The 9,803-nt window shown below is 41.9% G+C and overlaps 1 protein-coding gene across 9 annotated transcripts in view; it reads right to left on the reverse strand.

Annotated features, from left to right (window-relative positions):
• Positions 1-9,803, reverse strand: part of foxp1b (forkhead box P1b) — a 184,188-nt gene that overhangs the window by 67,805 nt on the left and 106,580 nt on the right. The window lies entirely within an intron of this gene.

Genomic DNA, 9,803 nt, shown 5'->3' on the forward strand with positions numbered 1-9,803 from the left:
ATAACAAAACAAACTGGGAAACATAGACCTTCTTTTGATACTCAAACAAATTTACATAAATTCTTCCACGAGCCCAGAGGGAACAATGATCGCTTGACAAAACAAAACTCACAAGATAAAAACATCCAACAGCCACCAGCCAGGGATAATATTTATCTCTTGATAAGTCACACTTACAGTAAACAGAAACCGCAAAATAGACGCTGATCAGTGCTTTTTGATCCATCTCCGGCTCTGTAGAGCTCCCCCCCCTTCTAGAAAGCAAATAAAAGGCTTTATGGCTGCTTCGAATATCTGTTAAAGGACATGGCCTTCTCAGTGGAAAACAAAATACAGTGCAGTCACATGTTTATTGCTCTAGCTACTCCCTTTTCCCTTACGATAAATAATCAAACATGCCATCCAGAGCAAACAAAGACAGGGAGGGAGAGAATGAGACAGAGAGAGAGAGAGAGAGAGAGAGAGAGAGAGAGAGAGAGAGAGAGAGAGAGAGAGAGAGAGAGAGAGAGAGAGAGGACGGGGGGAGAAAGCCTTGGGGATGAAAAAAAAGGAACAGCGGCCATGAAAACGGACAGCGATACCAAGAAAAGCAAGCGTTGTGTTCCCACAGCGCGCTGGCCGGCCTCACACCTCCACCAGTAAACCATCTGGCTAAATAACTGGCCTCATTCTTTCCATGTTCCTCAGACGATTACTCCCACAATTAAACAAACAGTCGGACCATCTCGCATCCAAGACCATCTCACTGAGAGAAGACTTAAAAGTTATCCACGAGTCAAATGCTCGATAAGTTCAGTGATTGCCAGACACTGTTGACTTAAAAAAAGAAAGGGAAAGAGAGAGAGAGAGAGCGAAAGAATGAAAGGGGGAAAAGCAAAGAGAACAAAAGGTGTAAAAAGAAAAAAAAGGACTGTAAGTTGGAAGGAATGTGAAAAAGAAGTGTTTTAAACGTGTGAATGATTGGATGAAAGTGAGATATTATGAAGGGTGAAAGCAGAGGCAAAGGAGAAAGACAGAGAGACGGTGTGAGATAACGGTCAGCTGTACATTACCATACAGAGAATAACAGAATATGAGTGGCGATTGGGGGATTGAGTCAGCAGGAGAATGCTGGCCTACAGCGTGAAGGTGCATGTGTGTGCACTGCAGGTGCGTGTGTGTGCGTGTGCGTGTGCGTGTGTGTGTGTGTGCGCGCGCACACACAGTGTAAGAATTGAAATCTGTTTAGTTATTGGATACTACAGCCGACCATCTCCTTGGGCAAGTAAACTCTAGGATCTCCGAGAGATGGGATCCAAAAGTCAAGGCACTCACACACTGACCGTAAAAGGACGATATAGAGCCAACAAAACATTTTATGTGCTCGTATTTTCAAAAATATAAACATGTTTATTTTATAAGCCAATTGATGAATGGCCAGAAATAATGGGTAATGCTTTACACAATTTACCGAGATTTACCCAAATAGGCCAAGCAACAACATGGCCTATTTCTTGCCTAAAATGTTATCAGAAACTGTTTTTGTTGGACTGTATCTAGGTGAAATAGTTTCCAGACAAGGCGGCATTGTTCTTTTAGCACTGTGATGACCAGTTACATGGAGGGGCACCATCTGCAGTGGAAAACAAAATACCTGGTACCAAAAGTGAGTAGTCTAGTAGTGTCAAGTCGGTTTTGTGATTGATTGAATATTTGATTAGCTAGATTGAAAACAGTACGGCAGCACAGTAAAAAAGCGATGTTAAAGGGACAAACAGCCCCGGGAGGCTTGTTTCCATTGTGGTCCGTTCCGTTGTACTAAATTCATCATCAAGACACAATATATACACAATACATTACATGTAACAACACTAAAAGCAATAACAGAGGTGTAAAGTAACTAAGTACATGTACTCAAGTACTGTACTTACAGGGGAATTTTGGACCACGGTTTTCTTACCTTTTCTATGATGTTATGATATCTTAGGATGAATGGAACTCCATCCCGGGTCCGCCACAGCTTAAAACGTGCGCCAATAGGCCTTGCGTTAGATCGTGTATTTTAATAGTTTTTTTTTAATAGTTTTTTTTAGATCTTACGTTCATAGTGATAGAACACTGTGCAACCGGAAAAAAATAAGAAAAAAACGGAAGTGTCGCTAGACGAGATTGAAATATCGAGATTGAAATCTCGAGATTTTAATCTCGTCTAGCGAGACTTCCGTTTCTTTTTTTTTTTTTTTCATAAAATGCAAAAAATAGTCACTATGAACGTCAGATCTAACCAAAAAAAACACCTAAAAAGCTATTAAAATACACGATCTAACGCAAGGCCTATTGGCGCACGTTTTAAGCTGTGGCGGACCCGGGATGGAGCTATGACATTTTTCTACTGTACCATTCATCCTAAGATATCATAACATCATAGAAACGGTAAGAAAACCGTGGTCCAAAATATTTTTTTACTTTACTCTAGTACTACAATTATTTGTAGTACTTTACTCTAGTACTACATTTTTATACCAATAATGTTGTACTTTTACTCAAGTACATTTTGCTTTTTACATTTCAAGGACTTTTACTTGTAACAGAGTATTTCTACATTGCAGTATTGATACTTTTACTTAAGTAAAAATGTTTTCCACCACTGAGCAATAGTAGATATATTTACAGGAAAAAAAAGAAGCAATAGTAGATATTAGGGCTGTGAATCGTCTGTTATCTCACGATTTGATTCAATTCCGATTCTTGGGGTCACGATTCCGATTTTGACTGATTTTTGCAAATCAAAACGATTCTCGATTCCGATTTTTTTTAATTCAAAACTAGTTAAAAAATGTATTCTCATAAAAAAAAATATTCCCAATCAGTTTAATCCAAATTATTTCAGTCATATTGTTTTCATCTGGACTTTAACAACCAAGTGTAGCCTAGTTATTTCCAACAGCTCAAACAAAAAACAAAAAAATATCAGAGAGGGTCGTGTAAACATTATTGGCTTTGATGGAATCTTAGATTAGGTGTAGTTCTATTTGATGCAGAAACACAACATAATTGCTTTGATGCAAGTAACATTAACGAGTGTCAATGAGCGTCAGCTGGACAGTGACACACACACACCTCAGCTGTGCTGAACTGAAAGTGACTGGAGTTAGTAACAAAAAAAAAAGCCCTTGGATATGACTGAAGACATGATAATGTTTACTGTGATTATGGTAAGCTTACATTTCACTCCTGTAACTTAAACCAGAAAAATTGTGAATCGATTGATAATAATAATCGCGATTCTTACATGAATCGATTTTTTCCAACACCCCTAGTAGATATATTTACAGAAGGGTGGGGGCAGGGGGCAGAGGATGCCACTCCCACAGGGCTCCTACCGTGGAGCTCACTGAGGGAGTGCGTTGTTTGACTCTCTGAGGGCAAGATATTGGGACAAAATTATTTAAGTCCAATTGTAATTTGAGGGCAGCTATGTTTTTAGGTCAGTTTTAAATGTTGAGGGAAGTTTAATGGTTGTTGGCAGGGCATTCCACATTTTGATGGCAGTATAGTAGAATGCATTTTCCCCCATGTTTGTGCCGAAACTGTGGCACCAGGCAGTGGAAAAGTGACTGTGTTATTATTGCACTCTCTCCTCGTCTCTTTTTTTGTCTCTCCACTCTACTCTCAATTTACATGCACAGAGGTGAGGATATGAATATATGCGTTATTGTGCAAACTTTCATTGTCCTCCGTGTTGTCATTCAGGGAGGGGGAAAACCCACAATGGTACACTCATACAGGTAGTGCATAAATTGAGACTAGAAAACTATATGAGTGAAATTTACTCCCACGCCACACAGCGCTAACCGAGCGAAAATACGCCGCTGATAGAGGTTAATGATGAGTACGGGAGTAGAAAGAAAATAATGCATTATACGCACATTTATAATGCACTTATAACACTCGTTATAAATGTTTATAATTATGCATAACAACTTATAACAAGGTTTATGAAGTACTATATTATATTATAAGGCATTATAAGCTCAGCGGACCAGCACATTATAACTACCAGATAACATTTATATTATAAGGTCTTTTAAACACTTAAGCCCTATTTTATAAGCCCTATTTTATACGGCTATCTATAAATAGCCGATCTGCTAGCTCACAATGCTTTGCATTACAAGACATGGTGAGCCTGCAAATCTGCTAATTTCACAATGTTTGACAATGTTTGCCAATAATGACGTGCCTAAAATGGGGACGCCAGGGTGAAAGTCGTTAATGAAAGATTACATAACAATACTAGGCTATATAAATTGTCTAGAACAGGGCTAGTCTGTATGTACACAGAATGAATGTATGAAGTATGAATGTTTGTCACCTCAAAGATCGACTAATCACAGCTCATCACAAAACAAAATCATCAGGGAGGCCACATCGCAATTAAACTCTGTCTTTATTTATTTTTTTACTCAGGGATTTTGATGATGATATTTTGTGCCAACTTAACTTAACATTTGAACACACAGCTAGTTATTGGAACTGCCAAAGGAATACCTGAGTAGTTGAAACAAGTCCTGTTTGGTCATATCACCTCTATGAAGAATGAAGATGTATTTTCTTTTTTATAATCCGTTAAGTGATACATGTATAATACTTGATCACTGAAATCCAATATACTTTGTTGACCTGTGTCCCCCAGCGGCAAAGGTCTTTGCCGTAAATACCCGGTCTACAAACTCAAAATGTGTTGCGTTGTTGTAGATCTGCTACTTTGGGCGAATGTTCCCTTACTTTTGCTGAATGTTCATGTTCGGCTATCATGACATGCCCAGAATAGGGATGATAGGATTCATGGGGTTAAGACAGTCAAACCTTGTTTTTCCATATACAAGTGTAATCTTCTTCATTATTACTGATGACATATTAGCCTCGATCTCCAGGCTTTTATTGTTTCGTTTTGCTAAAAAATAAAAGCCTGGCCCAGCGAGTCGGAATACTCGGTATGAGGAAGTGTTTCATTTCCCAACCAACCAGAGTGCAGTGGGCGTCGCTCGTAATGTTGTGTTAACGGGGCGGGGGTTGACGGACAGATCGGTGAACCAATGGGATCAGGCGCAATCTCTCGCCGGCTCTATAAACCCGCCCCTCTATACACGAAATCAGGAGCGTTGGGGCAGTCTAATGACATATTGACATCAGGATGATATTCCAGTTTTCTATCATGGTCAAGTTAAATTATATATTAGGATATTAGGTAAATTAGGTATTAGGATAAGTCTTCTATCATATCATATAAGTAGCTCTGTGGTGACCTTCAAGCGCCAGCGATCAGACACTGGCATTGGCGTCTGTTAAGTCTCCCCAAAAGCGAACTTGAATGACAGAAACTGATTACGTACATAAAACAATTTACGGGAAAGTGTGGAGGGACAAAAGAATTTAACCACGCCCAAGGTGTGGTTTGACAGCAAAATCAAGGGTAAACAAACTGCTGTTTCTTTCATACTGCCATGTAACGGATGACACACGATGTGTCTGGGTTTTACAGCAGAGGCTGTTTGAACCAGCAGAGCTGAGTCAACAGGATATGACAGGAAGTCCAGACAGTCATGGATGAACACATGAACTTCTGGGAAGTCCTCCCTCATTGACAGCTACAACATTTAAATAAATACAAACATAAAAGAGACAACAAGCCTGTCTCTGTACAGGCTTGTTGTCTCTTGCACAGCAGTACAAGAGATACACGGCAATGTTTCATAGTGTTTAACAGGAATAGGCCCTACTAGATTCACATGGATATCAACACTCACCACACGCTTGGTGTCTTCAATCTCAGCAATGAACACATTTTGCGGAATTTATGAAATATGTAAAGCGTCTTTGGGTACTTAGAAAAACGCTTGGTAAATCTGAGATATTAAGAACTCTATTCTAAGAATGAAATATGACAGTTGAAGAGAAGTGTTTGAAGCTTAAGAGGAGCAACATGGGAAGCTATCTAATCAATTAATCTTGATTATTCAATCTTATGTAATATGAACTGCACAAAACTGTTAACAAACTTTCTTCTTCTGTGCATGATAAACTGATTAATCACATTATTTTCAAAATCAAAGTCAATGCAATCATTTAGATTGTTTTGTGTGGACATTGACGCTGATCATGTTGGCATACTAAGCACGCTAGTTGAAAGCAAATTGGGAGACGCTGTCAGACAAATAACCAGATGTTACTTGGGCAGCCCGACCGTGCCGCTCTGGCACTAACAACTTTCCGGCGTGAATTTTTAAGAGCGAACGATACAAGATGAGTCAAAAGCAGCACAGTGATTGTTAAAAATAATGAGATGAAAAGAGGAACGGGATGAGGACCCTCGTTATGCAGACCCTGCTGCGGGCAGAGCAGAATGCTGTTGTTTTGTAGTTTAACAAGGCCACTGAAGCTGCCATGTGCTTTGGCGGCCAAATGCTATACGCTAAAATATCCTATTGTGAGCTGTCACTGCCATGTTTACATAGCAGGGGCACCCCCACTCACCATTTCTCTCTCTCTCTCTCCCTCTCACTCCCTCTCTCTCTCTGTCTCCCTTTCTTTCTCTCTTCTCCTCTGGAATTTATCTCCTTTTGATCTCCCTTTCAAAGGTACCATGAGGTTTGATAGACATGCGCGTCTTAAAAAGCAGGCAGTGCTGCAGACTGCGACGATAAACTGGCAGCCGAAGACAGGCGAGAGCCATCTGAAGCCTGGTGGAGATGAGCGGAACAATGTGTCGTCCGGACGCTACAATCATGCGAATCACGAGACGTATTAGGTGGAACTGATCTGATCCAACAAAGCGGTTCAAAGATAACGGTAGCTACAGTACCAGTTGACTGAGAACAGAAGCCAGCCTAACTATGGTTATGGCAGACAGAATCCAGGAGAGAAAGAAAGAAACAAAAAGGGTCAAAAGAGAAAACGCTTCATTTTGACTTACTTCACAAGCAGAATATCTATGAGGTTGATAAATTGGATTTGTGTCGTTTCTTTCCACTATATTGTTTAGAAGCATAGTGGACTACAGCAGCTCCATTATAATCTCAAACGCGGGTTGTTTGCAAGGCAGACTTGTTACAGTGTAAGCTGGGATAAGGAACACAGACACAATTGCATAGATAGACACCTAGACATGTATGCACACACATACACGCACACGCACACGCACACGCACACACACACACACACACACACACACACACACACCCAACCAACCAACCAACCAACCAATGCACATACACAGTCAGACACATGGCAAACCCTCCAGGTGTTTTTGATTAGAGAACACCCTCCAGCACCTGACAACGTCTTATCTACAACAAAGAGCATGCAATTTAGTATCCTTGTCATTTGCAATCCTCTTTTATTTTCCTCCATTTCAAATATGTTCAAAGTTCACACCCTCTACGCTGTGTGAACGGCACCGCCTCAATAAACAACAAGCGTGTTATCTGCATCTACTTTCACACCATATTAGTGAATAGAGGCAGGAGCGCCTCTTATGTCCCTGGGCTATCTAGCTGTGATAAGGGAATTGCTAAGTACTGGATGTCTTTATGTGCAGTCTGCACATGTGGATTATTTACAGGCTTTGGGGTTTCCTGCTGCTAAAGCCGGCTCTGGGTGTCTTACAAATCCCAGCTCAGTGCGTAGCCACACAGTCAAGTCTGCTCTCCGCCGAATCCCCCTCATTGCACCTTTCAATACTAGGAGGGAAAAACAGGAGACACACTGCAGACATACTAAGGTTTATCCCTTTCTCTCACTTACTGTACTCCCTTTATATTGTAGCGACCCCTCAAAAGACCCGGCCGTAACTTGCCCCTCCAAGAAAGCTAGTTCTCTTGGCGTTGCCTGTTACCTGCCGGTCTGCCGAGCTGGAGACAGGGGTTCGATTCCAGCTCAGGGTGCGAAACGTTACAATATGTATCTCTGCTGACCTGAAGTGAACATCAAAACGCAACAAAGAAGCAGGATAGCAAGGTGGTAGCCAAGCAAACTTCTCACAATGCATTGAAGACAGATGACACTCATCTCCTCATTTTACCCACTTAAACCCTCTATACTTAGTAAACTTGACCTGAATTGGTTCTGTACTTTGTCCACTTTTTTCCCTATACGCGAGATCTCTTTGCCGGAAATATCTGATCAACAAGCTCACAACGTGATGCGACCTTGTAGAGCTGCTATTTTCAGCAAATGTTCCCCCCAGAATAGGTATGCCAGGGTTCAAGTGGTTAAAAGAAACCCATCGACAACACGGTGGAATACTGTGATAAAGTGGCTAAGAAGGGACAGAGGAGCCTGGAAGGGAGATCTGGAGAAGAGGCTTCACCCAGGGTGCCACAAACGGGTGCCCCCACCCACCCCCGGTGAGTCCAAGACTGGGAGAAAGGATGCGGCCAGCATTGTTTGTTCAGTCAGGGAGACCTCTTTATTTTGTACCAGTGTCCTCCTGCTCTCGCCAGAGCCGGGGAAGACCTTGAATGTGAAATGCTTTCCAGCAGATTGCTCCTAATTGCTAGAAGATGTGCATGCAGGTGTAACAGGATCCCTGCGGTCATGTGTTTCAGTGTGTCCTCGCGCCTGTGTGTGTGTGTGTAAGCGCTAGGCTGTGTATTTACTCAGTGGCTGGGGTTTACTGGGGGTCTATTAGCCAGGAGAGCGTGGCTCAGACACAGCCAGCAACAACACACCTAATAGGTTAGCTCTTAATGTAGTCCTGCTCAGCAGACTCCAGGGCCTCTGGCCCGCTTTCCATGCCCTCCGCAGGGGGCTTCAACACCGACGGCCTAAATGTCAAGGTTACTGGCTTGACTTTCTGACTGAGCGCACGTCTCAACTAACCTGACGTTTATTGTCCCGAGTGTGCGTGCTGCACGTCCTTTCAACCGCGAGGGCCCTGGAACTCTTAGCGGGAACTTATAGCTATAGCTTAAGAGTTTCTACCACACACACTTGCCAGCAGAGCAGATGCAACAGACCGACTGGACCACAGATAGCCAGAATAACTGTGTGTGTGTGTGTGTGTGTGTGTGTGTGTGTGTGTGTGTGTGTGTGTGTGCTCGCGCCGTGCCGTGCGAGTTGAGTGTATTGAATTAATAAATTACATTACGCTATTGTAGAAAGTGGCCTTGAACACAGAGAGGCTGGGAGATGCAACTGATATCCATTGTTCACAGCAGGACTCGTATTAGGCTATTTGGGTGGGGGAAGGGGTGTTGCGTGTGTAAACACAGTAATAGAACTCGCTAGAAATCGGTCTCATCATTTTAATTGAAATGCATACGATTTTGGTGAAGGGGTGGAGGGGTTGGGTGGGGGGTGGATTCTTGGAAACATGGAAGCAGTGAGGAACGTGTATATTTATATTAATTGCGGGAAGGTTTTTTTGTTCACAGTAACATGAACATTTATCTGCAATGCAAAGCAGGGAAAGGCTGGTTTTCCAGTAAGTATATAATTAATGCCATTTCCAAAAAAGCCACTCCACATGGAAAACAGGGACCCCCCGTGCTCAAACCTTGCACATTACGGGGGCCCTCGCAACAACACTCTCCAACCCGTGTTTAGATTTCCAAACTAATTCATGTAGAATACATAAATAAATCAACGTTTTATACCCACTTCAAACCATTAGATTCCCCTTCCTTCGCACCGCACTTTTCAACTCATCTATTAATATTTATGACAAGGCTAAACATTCCAATAGTCATGTTTATACAATATAGGGCACGGCTGTGCACTTACATAAGACAAAAGACGACTTCAATGAAAAGCAAATCTCT

The sequence above is a fragment of the Gymnoscopelus braueri genome, assembly GCF_963280865.1.
Source record: "Gymnoscopelus braueri genome assembly, chromosome: 3".
Classification (NCBI taxonomy): domain Eukaryota; kingdom Metazoa; phylum Chordata; class Actinopteri; order Myctophiformes; family Myctophidae; genus Gymnoscopelus; species Gymnoscopelus braueri.